General features: G+C 37.3%; 2 protein-coding genes across 9 annotated transcripts in view; both read right to left on the bottom strand.

Annotated features, from left to right (window-relative positions):
• Positions 1-18079, bottom strand: part of LOC136026520 (annexin A7-like) — a 322593-nt gene that overhangs the window by 104699 nt on the left and 199815 nt on the right. The window lies entirely within an intron of this gene.
• The window catches only part of LOC136026516 (uncharacterized), a 59660-nt gene that overhangs the window by 21854 nt on the left and 19727 nt on the right, over positions 1-18079 (bottom strand). For 2 of the 8 annotated variants that reach the window (XM_065703151.1, XM_065703156.1), the window contains 2 exons: positions 9694-9843; positions 183-285 (listed from right to left, as the gene is read on the bottom strand). The exons of 1 other annotated variant lie outside the window; for it this stretch is intronic. The gene's annotated coding sequence lies outside the window, so the exon portion shown is untranslated. Of the gene's footprint in view, positions 1-168; positions 286-9693; positions 9844-18079 lie in introns of those variants that run through there. 5 more of the 8 variants (XM_065703152.1, XM_065703153.1, XM_065703154.1 and 2 more) reach the window with 5 other exon arrangements.

Genomic DNA, 18079 nt, shown 5'->3' with positions numbered 1-18079 from the left:
TATATGTCACTTGGTTAATACCAAGAGCCATAAAAAAGCAGAAATATCAAGATGTACACCGTAACTAGCTAATTTTTTGCATGTGTAGAAGCCAGTTTTAATACAGTTCCAAATTTAAGATTTATGCAATTTAGGTAGAGTGCCAAACGTCGTCAAAATGGTATATACCGTTAGACACGTACATTGGGGTTTCTTTCGAGGGGTAGGATCTTTCCCATATGGGGCACTGTATGCTCAGGTAATAACATCAAGGCTTACAAACGGGTATGAAAACAAAGGTGATCACTGAAAAAAAAACACACAATTTAGCAAAAGACAAAGCGAAAACAAAAAAAAAAGAACAAAAAAGACAACAAAGCAAAAAAGAAGAAGCAAAAAAAATACATTAAATCAAAAATACTAGACTATGGAACTTAAGCAAAGCTCACTGGACCAGATCATAAAATAAGAGAAATAGTCAGGATATCCTGGCTCTAATTTTGAGCAACAATGCCAATAAAGAAGGCCGTATCCAGGAGGTACAGGGCTTGAACCACCCCCCCCCTGACATTTTGTATGACTCCCAATAGCGCAACAAAATTGGATACAAACAAATTTCTGATACGTTTTTTTTATTTTTTGCATCCTCCCTCCCCCCGAAAAAAAAATCGGCCTCTAAAGAAAGATCCCAGATATGCCCTTGCTTTCAAGATCCCGGATACACCCTTGTTTAGGTGATGAGCATAATAGGACTCTAAAGTAGGTTACTGATTACTGGATATTATTATTACTATGGTTTTATTATTACCATACTATTTGTTTATTACCCAACAAGAAAGCAATATGTAAAAGTTAGAGTTTAGGAGAAAAAGTGAAAAAATGAAATGTACTTAAAAAAAAACACTACGAAATCCCACTAGTCCAGAGATGATCAGATTTTATCGCATCAGCTCTATCAGTCTTCTTTCAACACAACAGAGGAGGTCTTTAAAATGGTGTTTCTCGAATAAGCTGCTATTTCCGCGCCACGACCACTCAGGTAGGCCAAGTGTTTTTCGCGTTAGACTTGTAATCCTTTGCTCGTGAGGACAGGGGCTCAAGTCCTAGTGTCACTAGTTATATGGTTTTGAACCCAGGTCAGTGGTGCAGTCATTTAAAGCTAGCCAGGGTTGACCGAGCTCTAAAGGGATACTTGGAGAGATCTGGGGAAGGTAAATATGAAAGATGTGCAAAAGCCCAGGATGGCTAGCCCCCAGCCCCCCGTTGCACTTCCTGGATGAAGGGCCACTAAACGGATATCAACATCTCCAGTAGGGGTTGTAAAGTACAATGCTGTATTCTTTACATTTGTTCTTACAAGTTGGGTTACAAAGCGGCAGTATCATGTTTATAGATTGTGTTTTCAATGGCTTTCTTCCACGTTATCGCATAAATTTTCTAAGAGATGGGATTACTTTAAGACCTATGCTGATCTCCCCCCTCCAAGACTCTCTGACCTGTAAAAACAGGGAAGACACACAAGTAACTTACTTAGAGAAAAGACACTTACAAAAAGAAAAAAAATACATGGAATACAAGGAATAGCATTAGATTGATAAATCAAGTCGGTTAAATACATTAAATAGGCTCCAACGAATCTTCCACAAACAAAAAGAAAAAAGTGGCTTCTAAATTTTTACATTTTTTTTTACAATTTTTATGAACAAGGTAAAAGAGTGGCGCCTTCGAGCTTAATTAGGCATCATTTCAGGATTTAAGTCTGACCTACAGAGCGAGTAAAAGAATTTAAATATGGTTCCTTGTATTACAAAGATCATAATTATTTTGATTACAGTTAACAGACGGCAAATTTTTGGGGGTGGGGGAGTCATTACGAGGCAGAGAAAAATTGAAAATTACACTCGAAGAACATAGCGATTCTAATTCCAGTGAAGGGATAACTTCTGAGCGATAAGGTTCCTAGATGAGGTCTCTAGCTTTATTGTAAACCTAAGAAAGCGGCTTTAAAAGAGAAGCAAAAGTTGAAATCCATACTATTGGGAAATAAGAAACACAAGACTGAATCAAGCAGTGAAAAAAAACTTCAAGAATTGATCCAGGAGAAGTATGTTTTGAACTTCCCTTTTGTCAAGACTCCCGCATATCTTCATTTCAGTCAAATAAATGCGAAGTTTGGAAGATAGGTTTTCATCAATAAGAATGTCCAAAAATCAAACCTTCCAATTTTTAGATCTTTGACAGGTCGATTTCAAATAAATGATGGAAAATAGGAATAACACTCTAAAACATCAAAAACTTGACTCAGGAAGAATATGCGTAATATAACTAGCCTCAAACCATAGAATTACTCTGTCAAACAAATTTACTACATTTAACCAAAGCCCTGGTTCCCAACTCCCCAAAGTGCCAATTGTGTTCTAGTCAGGAAAATAAACAAGGACATCAGAAGAAGATGAAGGCGAATAGTTATCCCTATGACCATGGGAATGTTCAAGGAGAGAAGATTTTCAGCAGTTCTTTGGTTTCTGTTTTTTTTTATCACATAAAAACATCATCTATGTAAACAAAATAGAACAGGCCCTAAAACTGATCCCTGAGGGACGCGATAATTCACTTCTGAGGGTGAGCGGAATAAAAGATCAACAAAATTAATCTGCAATTCAAATAAGACTTATGCCAAGAAAATATGTTCCCTTTTATACCAAAATGAGACATCTTTAACGAAATAATTTTTTGGGCTAAGAAACAAAAGGCCTTAATAACTTCCAAGAATATCGCAGCAGAAATTAATCCTAAATCTAAAGCAGAATGTACAAAATTAAAAAAGGGTTATACCCGCATGTTGTGATTGAGAGCTTCATTTGGAAGCCAAACTCACAATTATGAAGGAAATGCTTAAAATTATGCAAAACAATGAGACAGGAAAGTATAGTCTTTTGAAAGATTTCACTGGGAGCTTACCAAAAAAACTTTAAAAATGCATAAAAAATTCGTTTATAATCATTTTTGTTACGTTTTTACGAATTGGACAAACATTTTCAGGGGGGATTCAAACCCCCTAGCAGTCTCTTCCTGGATACAGATTTACTCCACATTCAAGGGAAAGATTAATAAGTTCTGTTAGGAGCAAAATTTTCCTTTGATACATTAATCAAACTTCTTTTTTTAGGATTTCGGTTACTGTTGGCCCGACGCACGAACTGTCTGATATTACAAAAAAAAAACGATGTTGTATTTACGCACAAATGCAATATTGCCTACAAGTGAAAGTATGCAGCCTTAGTTGTTGAGCTAAAAATCTGAATGACTATAAATGACATTCTTAGTCACGACTCAGTAATTATATTATACTTCCTTCGCAAATGTACCGTTTCCGTACAATGTTCAGTCATGCAAATATGCAACCTAATTATATTAGAAGCAAAGAAGGTAAGAATGTCAAATCCTTGATTTAGTTAGTTTTACTTTCTTTGATATAATCAGCTTTTTTTACTACCAGATACAGAACATAATTTAGCTGTATGAAAAGCTAATAAGGTGGCAATACATGGCTAGATGTGCCTATGGTCATAATTTGTTTGTGATCATGATTTTATCACTATTTCAAGGCATGATCATGGCTGCGGCAATAGCTGCAACCAAGTGAAGTGTAAGCCACGGCTTCAAAATGGGTTTTTGAAGTAATTGTCTAGTTCTTCTTCTTCTTTGGAGCCTAAAACAGTCTCCTTTCGGCTTCAAGAAAAGTTTTTCGCTGCTTTATTTGCTTTCATTCTTCTTCTTTTCAATCACGGTTAAAAATAACCAAGGTTCAGGGTAGCCATGCTAAATTATATTAATGTATCTTAATAAATGAATAATCTCTCGGAATAATGCCCTTTTTATGGCACTTGGTATTAACCAAGTGACATATAGCAATCGCAAATTCTGTCGGTCTGTCGGTCTGTCTGTCTGTCGGTCCCGGTTTTGCTACTTTAGGCACTTCCAGGTAAGCTAGGACGATGAAATTTGGCCAGCGTATCAGGGACCGGACCAGATTAAATTAAAAATAGTCGTTTTCCCGATTTGACCATCTGGGGGGGAGTGGCAGGCCGGTTAATTCGGAAAAAATAGAAGAAATGAAGTATTTTTAACTTATGAGCGGCTGATGGGATCTTAATGAAATTTGATGTTTGGAATGACATTGTGTCTAAAAGCTCTTATTTTAAATCCCGACCGGATCTGATGACATTGGGGAGAGTTGGAGGGGGGAAACCTAAAATCTTGGAAAACACTTAGAGTGAAGGGATCGGGATGAAACTTGATGGAAAAAATAAGCACAAGTCCCAGATACATGATTGACATAATCGGAATGGATCCGCTCTCTTTGGGGTAGTTGGGGGGGGGGGGTTAATTCCGAAAAATTAGAAAAAATGAGGTATTTCTAAGTTACGAACGGGTGATCGGATCTCAATGAAATTTGATGTTTAGAAAGATATCGTGTCTTAGAGCTCTTATTTTAAATCCCGACCGGATCTGGTGACATTGGGGGGTGGGGGGGGTGGGAGGGGGAAACCTAAAACTTGGAAAACACTTAGAGTGGAGGGATCGGGATGAAACTTGGTGGGAAAAATAAACACAAGTCCTAGATAGATGATTGACATAAATGGAACGGATCCGCTCTCTTTGGGGTAGTTGGGGGGGTTATTTCTGAAAAATTAGAAAAATGAGGTATTTTTAACTTACGAACGGGTGATCGGATCTCAATGAAATTTGATATTTAGAAGGATATCGTGGCTCAAAGCTCTTTTTTAAACCTGACCGGATCTGGTGACATTGGGGGTGGGGTTCGGAGGGGGAAACCTAAAACTTGGAAAACACTTAGAGTGGAGGGATTGGGATGAAACTTGGTGGAAAAAATAATCATGAGTCCTAGATACATGATTGACATAACCGGAACCGATCCGCTCTCTCTGGGGTAGTTGGGGGAGGGGTTAATTCTGAAAAATTAGAAAAAATGAGGTATTTTTAACTTACGAACAGGTGATCGGATCTCAATGAAATTTGATATTTAGAAGGATATCGTGTCTCAAAGCTCTTATTTTAAATCCTGACCGGATCTGGTGACATTGGGGGAAGTTTGGGGTGGGGGAACCTAAAATCATGGAAAACGCTTAGATTGGAGGGATCGTGATGAAACTTGGTGGGAAAAATAAGCAGAAGTCTTACATACGTGATTTACATAATTGGAACGGATCCGCTCTATTGGGGGGGGGGGGGTAATTCTGAAAAATAAGAAAAAATGATGTATTTTTAACTTACGAAGGAGTGATCGGATCTTCATGAAATGCGGTTGGGGACCGGAAATCTTAGAAAATACTTAAAGCGGTGAGATCAGGATGAAACTGGATGGGAAGAATAGAAACCTGTCTAAGATACGTGACTGACATAACCGGACCGGATCTGCTCTCTTTGGTGGAATTGGGGGGGGGGTAATTTTGAAAATTGAGGTATTTGTAACTTACGAAAGGGTGACCAGATCTTAATGAAATTTATATTTAGAAGGATCCTGTGCTTTAAAGTTCCTATTTTAAATTCCGACCAGATCCTGTGACATTGAGGGGAGTTGGAGGAGGAAACCGGAATTCTTGGAAAACGTGAAAATTGGGGTATTTTTATCTTACGAATAGATGATCGGATCTTAATGAAGTTTTATTTTTAGAAGGAATTCATGTCTCAGAGCTCTTACTTCAAATCCCGACCAGATCTTTTGACATTGGGGGGAGTTTGAGCGGGATATCTTGGGAAAACACTTGGAGTGGATGAATCGGGATGAAGCTTGGTGGATAGAATAAAAAAATGTCCTTGATACGTGATTGACAGAATCGTACTGGATTCGCTCTCTTTGGGGAGTTGGAGGGAGGGGGTCAGTGATTTGGCGAGTTTGGTGCTTCTGGACGTGCTAGGACGATGCAAATTGGTAGGCGTGTCAGGGAGCTGCACAATTTGACTTGATAAAGTCGTTTTCCCAGATTCGACCATCTGGGGGGCTAAAGGGAGAGGAAAAATTAGAAAAAATTAGGTATTTATTACTTACGAGTGGGTGATCGGATCTTAATGAATTTTGATATTTAGAAGGACATCGTGACTCAGAGCTCTTATTTTAAACCCTGACCGGCATTAAGCCTCTTATTTTCCTTTTAAATCAATCTATTGATTCTTAGAATTTTGTTAGAGCTCATACCATATGATCTCTTGGCTCTTAGCTCTTCTCGCCTCGTCACAAGTGCCATATGAGCTCTTAGCTCTTGTTTATTTTCCTGGCAGCTTTATATTAAGCAGCTCACAAGTGTTTGGCTTTAATCTAAGTCTTGAGAAAGTGTTTCTTGTCAGGTTTGCTGACTTCGCAATACTATTGCGGCTAAAAACGAGGTGTTGTAAAGTCATTGGGACTGAAGAGAAAATGTACAATTTGGGTCCCCACTTTTCCAATCTTGCTCTTTTTTCCTCAGCATCAACAAATCACTTTGAATTCTGAAATATCACGTTTTTTGGTACTTGTTGATTAAACGAAACACGACCATGAAGTGAATTCAGATTAATCCTAATGAAATATAACCTTCATGTAACCTTTAAGTTATATAATAACATAATTTGAGCTACATAGTTGCTCATTAGGGGTTGGGGTGGAATTAAAGTTTTTAGACAGCGCCCCTAGCCTAAATAAACCTAACTTTACCCCAACTCCCGTAACTTGCAAATACATATCCCAAATTTATAAGTCCGATGTATTCTATCAGCATTCAATTTTCTTTGTAGCAATGAAACCGGATTATTGAATGTGTTTCGTTTAATTAATAAATTTCGATATATGCTTTACGTGATACGAAAATGAGCAGCAAAGTACGTATTGACAAATAATTACTGTTTTTAAAATTATATTGTTATTTTCTCCACCTTCTCCGAAATAAAATAATGTGATATTTATTCAGATTTAACTGAACAGTAACCATTTGCAGATTTCCATGAAAACCGTTGTGAATTCATTTGCAGATCTGCAAGGTATACCTAGAACATGTGTTCATTCAAGATTTGTTTGTCAGTCTGACGGTATTATTATGTTTTTATATAGTGAAGATTACTGATGATTACTTATTATATTTCTGATATTTGTCTGTATGTAGTTTATTTTTTAAATTTCAATTCACAATTATCTTATCAATGCATTGACAAGACCCCGATTAAGCCCTGTGGATTGTTCAAGTTCACTAGCCTTTCTGTTTTGTCCACGCTGAAAGGCAGACGGTCATTTCTGATTAACCACATTTGATTCAGTCTTCGGCTCCCACGCGGGTTACTTGTTGCCAGCACCCCACTTTATCATTCCATGCATCTGTTAGCTGTGGATTGTAATTAGTAACCTGTGTGGCTAAATAATGTTTCTACGTGTGGCAATAATATTTGCAAAACTTGGAAGGTAATAAATTGTGTACTTAAACCCGTTTTCTCAGGCTAGTTCTGCTCCTTCGAGTCTGGTCACTGATGACAAAGCTGAGGAGGGTAAGCTTAATGTCCATGAAAGTTTCACTTCATTTTCGCTAATATTGGTTCTGAAGGGTTTTGACCTTGTCTCGGTCAAAACCCAATTTTCAATCCCATACTTGGGCTACCTTGCTTTTATTTATATTTCTAAAGTCGATATCAGTAAGTGAGAAGGATCTTATGAAGTTGTGCTGCGAGATTTTGATTGCCTCATACAGAAAACCAGATGAATTTTCATGTTTGAATGACCTCCACGTTCACTTGCTCCCTCGCCAGGAAACGCTGAAGACCCTGTCTCCAACCAACGATTCCTTTGCCTTACATACTAAAGGTACATTTAACAGTGGTCCATTATGCTACAGGCCCTTATCCCTCGCCCCTCGTATCTTTCTCCTCTCGACTTTGGATGGAAAATGAAGGACAGATGCATAGCACCCATTAAATCAACCCTTCCTGCTCGGCCATCCTATATTCAGAAATCTTCGCCATTTTGCAAGTGTAAATCATGTGGACAAAAATGTCCATGTGTAGATATAGGCTGCGATATTTTGTGCTCTTGTTGTGAGAAATGCTGGGAGGCTGAGGCTTAATCAGATGAGGAATAACTGTGCGTGACTTGAAATGGAGTGATACTAGGAAGAAAACCGGAATGAATTTGGGAATGTGAGTATTAAATAAATAGTGTTAATTCTGACTGTGTTTAGTTTCTTTACCAGCGCCATTGCTGCTAATGTTTCTAACTAATTGTGTTAGTTCGTTGTGAAGGCATTCTATGACCTCTAAGCATTTCTATCTCGTAATTGAGCGGAAAACTGCACCTCGAACTTTCTCGAATATGTATTTTCTTGCATGAAACACTAAAATAGAATAAATGTCAAGTTTCGGAGTGTTCCATCCTTCGCAAACAAGTACCATTGGTATTTTTCAAATCAACATAGTGGATTTAGGGGGGGGGGGCAATTCTCGTACCTGCCCCATTCTGTCGTGGTATGTTTCACATTTTCAACACCTGGGACCTGGACTATTAGCGTTTGTAATTAATATTACAAGAAACGTGAACATAATGAGTCAACGGTGTTTGGATTTTTGTCATTTTTCTTTAAAGGTAAAGGATACGGCATTAGACTTTACAGTCCGTACCGGCGATGCTGTTCTCCGTTTCTTGGCTTTTCAGCCAGGAAGTGTAATGGCGGGTTGGGGGCCAGCCATCCTGTGCTTTCGCACACCCTTCCTGTTTACCTTCCCCAGATTTCTCCAGGTACCCATTTAGAGCTGGGTCGACTCTGGCTAAGCTTACAGAGTCACGCTACTGACCCCCGTCCCAAACTGAAGAATTGGGTACACTGGGATTCGAACCCGCGTCCTCTCAGACAAGGGATCCCGAATCCATTGCACCAACCCACTTGGCCAGGACGGCTTTTCATTACTTTTAAATTATCCTCTAAGAAGAGTGTCACGAAATTTGAATGAATAAACTAAATATAGCCTACTTTCTCTTCGACTAATGGTTTTTTTTTCACTTCAAAAAGGGCTAATTTTATCGTGTTGTTACATACCCCAACCTGTATTTCAAAACTTTAAGGAACCACGGCAAGATGTTGCACTTAGTGCCATTTTATGACATAAATTAACTTTGACTTTTGATGGCCGAAGGCCCGAGGTGCCAGACGAGTGAAGTGAGGGCAATCAAAAACCCAATTAGGCTTTTCCAAAAACTCCAAAAATATCAAAATTATGTCCACCATTCGGGCCTTTAATCTGCGGTTTTGAGAAACACTACCACTCCCATGAAGCAAAAACCCAATGTATATATTTACTTCCAACTTACCTTTTTTTTAACGGCAAAACTGGTAAATGAAAGTTAAAATGGTAAATAAACTACTTGTTACAAAGGGCGGAAACAGCTTTTTATCAAAGAACTTGTGTTACATTCATAATGAATAAATTTACCCAGAGAGTGGATCACCCCCCCCCCCTTCTTCCATACAATTCTACGTAATCACATTTTGTTTAGTTTATAACATAATTATAGTTAATAACACACGAAGGTGGGTTTAAAACGGGTTTCATATTCGTTTTTAAACTGTTTATATACATGGCTTTTGGCAGATGCTTTATTTAACCTTCTATTTAGGGACGTACCCAGAAAAGGGATCTCCACCTTCCCCTTTCAACATAAAAAATGATAAGACATACACGAGGTTTTACATACGGGGCGTTATATCTATTCTTAAACTGCTTGTAAGCATAGGAGACCTCGTCGTTGAGATTCTTGGGTATTTTTTTTCGTTTCGCTCGATCACGCACAAGTACTGCTCCGGTACCAGCTATCCTTCCCATGAATCACTAGAAAAAAAAATATATTATTAATGGTATGGATACATTTTCTAAAGGGCATTGTGTTTCTATTATTTTCTCTGAGCTAAGGATTATTCAGTGAAACACACATACAGTAATGCGCTATACTTTCCCCCAAAGGTCCATTGGCATGTAAATAAGGGGCGAGACATATGAGTGACTTACTCAAAGAAAAAATTAACCTAGTTACAGACTAAAAAGTATAATATTTAAGGAATTATCAGATTAAATAAAGTAAATACATTAAAAAGCCTCCATTGAAAAAAAAAACAGAAAAAACATGTACAAAAACAAAAAAAGAAATAACTTTTAAGAAGACGAAGGTTTTTTTAAAAAATTCTCAAACAGTCTAAAAGAGTGGAACTTTTGAGCTGATTCAGCCCCTATAGAATATTAAATAAATGAAAAGTTTTTTCAGCTGAAAACAAACAAAAATCATGGCATATATGAGCCTATTTGGCCCCTCCTCAATACCTTGCTCTTCACGCTAAAGTTTTTAATACTTTTAAAAAAGCTTCTTATTGTTCTAGTTAACGGACCATCTGGTTAAGGAGTCGTTCTTAAAGAATTGGGACGAAAAGTCAAACTTTAGCGAAAAGGGCGAGGTATTGAAGAGGGAGCAGCGCCCCTAATACGCAAAATAATTTCTCATTGTTTCAAGTTTTAGTGTTTCTCCTTAATTGAATTTTTTTTAAATTTAATTTCTGATGTTTTTTATAATGCCCAGAAATCCGGCTAACCATCCATGGAAAGATCCTCTAGACAATTCATTCTCGGTTAAAAAAAAAAAAAAAAAAAAAAATCCCCTGGCAATTACTATTAACATTTCCACATATAAAATCTAATCAGCAAAGAGAAAGTAAGACAAAAAATTCGTGTAGAAATTGTGGCAAATTCCCCCAGTGTGAAATGGTGCCTGAAAACTTTACCCCCCGGGAAACTTTCCTCCCGATGAAAATGTCTCACCGTAGAAAATCCACTCAGCAGAAAATTTGCCCTTTCCACCATCCGAAAAATGTATGCAAGCTTCTCAATGTGACATTCCATACTTAAACAATGGGAAGATTTCATAACTTAAGGACCTTTCTCCAGGGGCTTTGGGGGAGGAGGATCAAGATATCTCCAAAGGTATAGTTATTGTACATTTTAACTATTTTGAACAATATGGCTATCTCAAAATTTTAATCAGACAACTTTGGCAAAAAAGAAGCGTAGGAGGAGGGCTAGCTGCACTCCAATCTTTTTGGTCAATTAAAAAGGGCATTTTAATTTCCATTCAAATGAGCCCTCTTCCGACATTTTAGGACCGTTGGTTTGATACGATCATCCCTGGAGGGGAGATAAACACCCATCTGTGATCTTTCTTTTGTCAAAAAAGGCGAAATTCCACATTTCTGAAGATGGGAGCTAAATTAGGTACAAAACATGCAAAATGTTTTCGCGTGCAAGACTGAAAAATGGCTCAAACTTTTAAATAAAAGATTCCTATAGCCCCCCATGAAGCTTTAGGATTTTGTACAATTTTCCCGTTCTTATACCATTATGGCAAGTACTGCAAGAACCTCAAATACCGAAATAATCTACAAGGAGCGTCCCGATATCATTTTTATAAAATTGAAACAAACCAAATAAAGGTAACAGAGGGTGGTCACAACAAGTCGGGGATACTTTTGTTAAAGCTTATGCTTATATTCCCTCTAATTAGGTGTTTTGAAGTTCCTGATCTAAAATATTATATTAAATAATCCAATAAGAATCATTTTAATTTATCTTGTTTCAAAAAACAGAAGAAATGCAACAGTAAAATATGGTACCTATCAATTAGGAGAGCAAAACTTTTTATGAAAGTTGGCTATTACACATAAGAGAACGACTTAATATAGAATAATTCGATATTTTATACAAATTTAGAAGGATTAGGTGTTTTATGCATCGGTATGAATGTTGAAAATTGTAATTAGGAAGGCAAGAAATTTTAAAACTTTTAAAATGCTACAGTGAAACTATTTTGTAAAACCTAGGGCGAAATTTTTTCTGAAGACTACGAAGATCTTCTAGGTTTTCTAGATAGGGAAGGATTTTTCCTACCTGTTTGTAATGAAACTAGAAAAAAATAATATTCTTTAAAATTGTGGGTGTCAAGTGCCCTCTGCCCTCCCAATTGGCTCCCAAGTATGATATATATTGAGCAACTGATAGAAAATTTACCTTATAGGCTCTGCAATTTCCAAATGATTTGTTTAGTTTTTTAATCTCTCTCACTTCTTCCATAAAAACAAAAACATCATATAGAGGTAAATCGCAATTCTCAATAAGGGCTTTTGGCTATCCATTACTCCTAGAGGATGGTCTATCCCCTAGTTCAGAACTTCTGGCCTCTAAATCATTATGAATTACTTAACTTATGCCTAAAATTGTCTAGTTTTTTTTCTGACTTTTTTTTTACACAATCACGATAAATGACTTTTAATAGTATGTCTAAAAGTTGCAATTTATTTTTAACTCAATCGATTATCAATGAAAGGTTGCATTAAATACGTGTAAAGTTCTTCTTTTTATTCTGAATACGGATTATTCTGAATAATCCATCTTCTAGTCAACCAGCTCGTTGTAGCAAACTGTAAGTAAGGAGCAACCCGTCTCAATAGTAACCAAAACTCAGAAAATTGGAATTTTGATATCAATGGATATATAAAAAATCGGCTTATGTTGCTGATTTCAAATATACAAGTTTCATTAAATTTTGGTGTTATTCATCAAAGGCTACGAGCCTGAGAAACTTTGCGTGGTTTTAAAAAAAGGAAAAAAAAAACACTAAAATACATGCAATCTTGATGAAATAAGATTCAGTGGATCAGAGAACCCTACTGTAAAGTTTTCAAGCTCTTATCTGCAAAAACGTGGAATTTTGTACTTTTTGCCAGAAGAAAGATCACGGATGTATACTTATTTCTTTTTTCCAGGGGGGATCATATCGAGCCAGTGGTCCTAGAATATCAGAAGAAGACTAATACGACTAGAAATCAAAAGTTCTAGTGCCCTATTTAAGTGACAGAAAAGATTGGAGGGCAACTAGGCTCCCTCCCCGCCCCTTTTCTCAAAATCGTCCGATCAAAATTTTGAAATGGCCATTTTGTTAAGTATAGTCGAAAGGCCGGATAACTATGCCTTTGGAGATTTATGACACCCCCCCCCCCTCAGTTCCCTAGGGAAAAGTCTTTAAGCTATAAAATTTGCCCATTGTTTGCGTATAGTATTTCATATTGGGAGCCATACATACATTTTAAGGAGGGACGAATTCTTTACTGGGAAATTTTTCACGGCGAGAATTTTCTTTGGGGAGGGAAGTTTCAAGGGGGTGAATTTTTCAGGGGGAATTATTCTTCTGTCTTGCTTTCTCTTTGCCTACTCAATTTTACGCGTAGACATGTAAAGGGCAATTTCCGGGATAAATTTTCACTAGGATTGAATTGTCTAGAGAATATATCCGTGAGGAGTTCTATTCTTTAAGAAGGACTGCTGAAACACAAGGGTCGTTTAATTAGAACAATAAGATGCTTTTCTAAAATTATTAAAAAAAAAATAACTTAAAGAGCGAGATGTTGAGGAGGAGCAGCCCCCCTAATGTACGTAATAATTTCTGTTTGGTTTAAGTTTTACTGTTGCTTCTTGATTTTAGTGGAAAAATTTTCTGTTTTTTTTTTATTTAATCGTCAATAAGAACCAACATATGTGCATGAGGGTGTGGTCACATATCTCTGAAAGGCGTTGTATACAAATGTCATTGCATCATTTCGTGTTCTCTATGGGAACTTATCGTGGGAGTTTTCATGAAATAAAACAATTCAATAGAAAAATTTTATGGTATGCTTCATGAATAGAAGCCCTGGTTAATTTCCACGAATAGGCTCTTTCTTTTACGAGATCTTGTCCATGAAATTTTTTTGGCAGGCTCAGGAAAAGCATCCATACAGAACATCAAAAATCATTTAACATGCGAGCAAGGCCACAACGTTCCTTAGGCTTCATGCTAGGAGATCCTTGTTTAAAGGGGCTTAATCTGAGTTTTATTTACGCTAACTTTTAATTTGAGAAACTTGCAAAATACTTTCAGTATTTTGCAAACAATAAAATCATTTACCTAAAATAAAACTAAGTATAAGTAAGAAAATATACAAGCCAATTAAAAAAATGGTTTGAATACTGGCCCTTTTTCGAGGCCAATTATTTGAGATCCGATTTTTGTTGGCAAACTCTGTATTATTTTCCCACATCGACAAATATGCTCCATCGAAGAAGGGCCCAAACGCCTCTATCATGTCCAAATCACAGCTTAGATACCAATACAGTTATGAAAACTCCTATCTTGCCCATGAGAAGCTTTTGGCACAGAGCTCTGAACTTGGCACCTCCTCCAAGCCCGCACTCCGACGCGTTGATCGTACTACAACACCATAGGCGGAAACGCAATTTTGTTTTGTTGCATACACAACTTAGATACCAATACCAGTTTCCTGTTACCAATTAGATACTAATACCAGTTTCCTGTCTCCAGCCGCTAACATCGCTACCGCGCACTGTGTCCCAAAAATAAATCGAGTTTTCATAACTGTATAATGGTATCTAAACTGTGGTCCAAATATAGACTGTCTGTACCTCCCTCCCCTTACTTTTCTTGCTATGATCACCAGCTCAGATCTTCGGCCAGCAGGGTTTGTTATCATGACGACAGGTTTCATTTTAAGGTTTATACATTTCGGATTTCCATTACCGGATTTATATTCTCAAAATTTCAGGATTATTCCTCGAAAGTTTTCAGTGAGAATAGTTTACCTTCTCATCACTGGAGGGACATAGAAACAGCACAGACACTTGTTTTTAACCGTCCAAAATATAAAATATCTGCCATACATTGACAGATCCGAAGTATCTACCGTCTTTATAATCGGACTACCGAAGCTTCTTAACTACTAAGGTCCCTGCGTCGCCCCTGCAGTGAATTGTTGCAGCAAGGTCCGATCTCTGTGTCCCGTATTACTAACCCAAGGTCAAACTCACTGCGGCGCTACAGGAGATCTGCTCCCCCATTACTATCCCATTTCTCCTTATTTAAAGACTTTATTGGTAGATGATGACGATCGTGGCAGCGACATCTAAGACGATAGCAACGATAAAGATAACGATGATAATTTTAGATATGTCATAAGGAAACGGGGGTCGTAGTATCGGGGAGGGGACAAGGGGGGCAGTTGATCCCCAAAAATTTGGAGAAGAAATGTTTATATAGGCTATCCCCCTTGACTATCCGGATATGGACCCCCTCATGACTTCCCCCCAATAAAAATGCCAGAGCTACGTCTCTGTTACGTAACAAACTGCAAATAAAGAGCGAATCAAGTAAATACTAACCAAAACTTAGGACCCATCAAAAAATTGGGTAACTTTATAAAAGAAAATATCTCCTAAAAGAAGATCATAACGGGTTTGAAAAGACGTTGTGCGAATTAAAGGCGAAAAAGTTGCAAGGCATATTAGCTGACGACATGGGGTGGCTCTTTTCACTCTGAGCACCAAAGAGTACAATTTGGATGTTTAATGACCGCAAAAAGTTCTTGAGCTGTTTTGTAATCAATCCGTTACAGTTTTAAAACCTATTGTTCGCTACGGTTGAATAAACTCACAAAATGTAGAAGCATAATTTGGAATTTGGTTGTTGTTTGACCGCAAAAAATCCTTGTATTTAATTCTGATTTCTGACCAATCTGATTAGTAAACAGGAAATGAACAACAGGATGATACAATTTTTCTATTTGTATTGCTAGCAGCAATGAGCGAACGAGCCTAAATGAAATTAAATAAAAAAGAAATTTTTCAACTGAAATTATGGAGCAAAATTAAAATTAAAGACAAACAAGTAATATTCTGCACGTCAGGGGGCTACCCTCTCGTCAACTCATCGCTCTTTACGATAAAGTTTGATTTTTATTCAAAAATTCCTTAAGAACAGCTGCTGGAAAATATGGGCCCTTCAATTTCTCCAATGGCGCGGTTTAGGGGGAGGGCAAAGGGCCAGTTGCCTCAAATAATTTGGATAAGAAATATAGATTTGGACCCTTCTTGCCCCTCCCCCAATAAAGATGCAGGAGCTACGCTCCTTCCCTCCTTCATCCATTAATAATTCTCACGGGAAAAGTTTTCCCAGTAAAAACTCCTTTCCACAGAAAATTTCCCTCACTGGTAATTCCCCCCCCCCCCAAAAAAATCCGTATTTTTCCCAATAACGGATCATGTATACAGACAATGGGCAAATTGGATTACTTATAGCTCTCTTCCGAAGGGCTCTGGGGGTTCATGTCTTCCCCAGTGGCATATTTCTTGGGTCTTTTAACTATGCTGAGCGAAATGGGTATCTCAAAATTTGACATACACAACAAACACAAACACACACAGACACTCAAGGTGGGGGGGGGGAATAAATTCAATTTTATCCTAAGTTTTCAACGGGTGATCTAACGAACTCCTGAGGGTTACGGATGGTCTCAACCATATCCAAAAGATTGTCTAGTATTTCACAATCAATTAGACCATAAGATTGCATGTCTTCTTCATCAAAAAACTTTTCAAAAATTTATTCATCATCTCTCCTGGGTCTTTTTGGTGATGTTGAAGACTCTGTATTGGTCGAAAATAATAAATTTAGTTTTCAATGCTCATTTATGTTCCCCCACTTTCTATATGCATGAAAGAAAATAGAATGCATAAAAAGAAAACAATATTTATAAATATTAAAAAAAACTATGTAAACATCCCTCCATATCCCCCTAACTCATATTTTCCACTTCTCCTTTCACCTTCCGTAACTCCCCGAAGATTTCACCTCGAAAGTCTTAGCTATTTTTTATATCTTAAATCTCGGTTGAATTCTTGAAGATTTCCTAAAAATCTTTATTTAAGCTATACAGGAGTCGAAATACGAATTCAAAGCTAAGTTTCAAATACGGCCTGTGTTACAGGCTCTTAAATTCTTTAAAATTATATAAAACTGTTGAGTTACGCGGCAGGCTTCTAATCACAGACCTTTTGCTGTCTTTTCCCCAAAAGCCATTAATTTCGTCTCCAATCCCGCTAAACTCAATCCCATTGAAATCACCCTGGATTAACTCAACCCTCGTTGGACTCAACTCTCGTTGAGTAGGCTATTTATACTTCTAATTCTTTCTGTGCCAGAGTAACTCAAAAAGTCTGTTTTCAAATTTGTTAGTTGGCCCTTCATTGGCTTGGTATAAAATCCTAAAGGATTTTATACTATTTAACTTTGGGTACACGAAGCCATCGTGGCTAGAATCTAAAATAGGATACTGGCATGAAAGCCACGCCAGTTTGATAAATGAGCGGCCATTTGGTCTCATCGTGAGTATGGCTTGTTTGTTTATTTTCGTATGTTTACTTTTGTGTTTGTTTACTTTACTTGTTCACTTTTGTTTGTTTACTTTTTTGTTTGTTTACCTTGTTTGTTTACTTTTGTTATCAGTTCTTGTAACATTGACATCTGCCTGAAAGCTTTTTCAAATAATTGCAGTGAATAAAAAATAAAACAAACCCAGATTACAACTAATAAGATTAGGGGTGGTGGCCCATAACCTCATTTAACGGCCAAAAGAGATCATTCCATAAATAGATGATCCTTGTTCAGTAAAACAACCTAAAATCTAGAGGAATAACTAACTATTCAGTTATTCCACTCTTCTGCAAAGTTTATATCATGTAGCCGAACAAAAGGCTTCTTAAACTCCCCCATTCGTTCTACATGATTCTCCTAGGTCCTCTTATTCTCCCATACAGGGGGCACTTTTTCACAGGCTTAGACACATTTTTGCCATGCATGGAATCCGTCACTTGGTGTACATGAGAATTTCGTTAGTGTATAGCCCCTCAAAGAGAACGCCCATTGACTGACCACACCCAAATTATTTTTCCTTATCAATCAACTATTGAGTCATTGCAATGTGCTAAAGTATTTAACAATTTCGTATGAATTTTCATTTTGTTTTGTTTACGAACTGGCTGGTGATGTTTTTATCATAATATTTTTCAAATGGCTGTCCAGTCTCCACCACCTGGGGTATATCTCTAGGCTCCGCTTATTCCACCAAACGTGGTAAAAATCCGCCATGCGCGTAAAACATGGTGCACTTCACGCCATGTATAGCAAAACTTTGTACCC

The sequence above is a fragment of the Artemia franciscana genome, chromosome 4 (genome assembly GCF_032884065.1).
Source record: "Artemia franciscana chromosome 4, ASM3288406v1, whole genome shotgun sequence".
Classification (NCBI taxonomy): domain Eukaryota; kingdom Metazoa; phylum Arthropoda; class Branchiopoda; order Anostraca; family Artemiidae; genus Artemia; species Artemia franciscana.
Note: the sequence above shows the minus strand (reverse complement) of the source record. Positions and strands in the feature narration are given on the sequence as shown.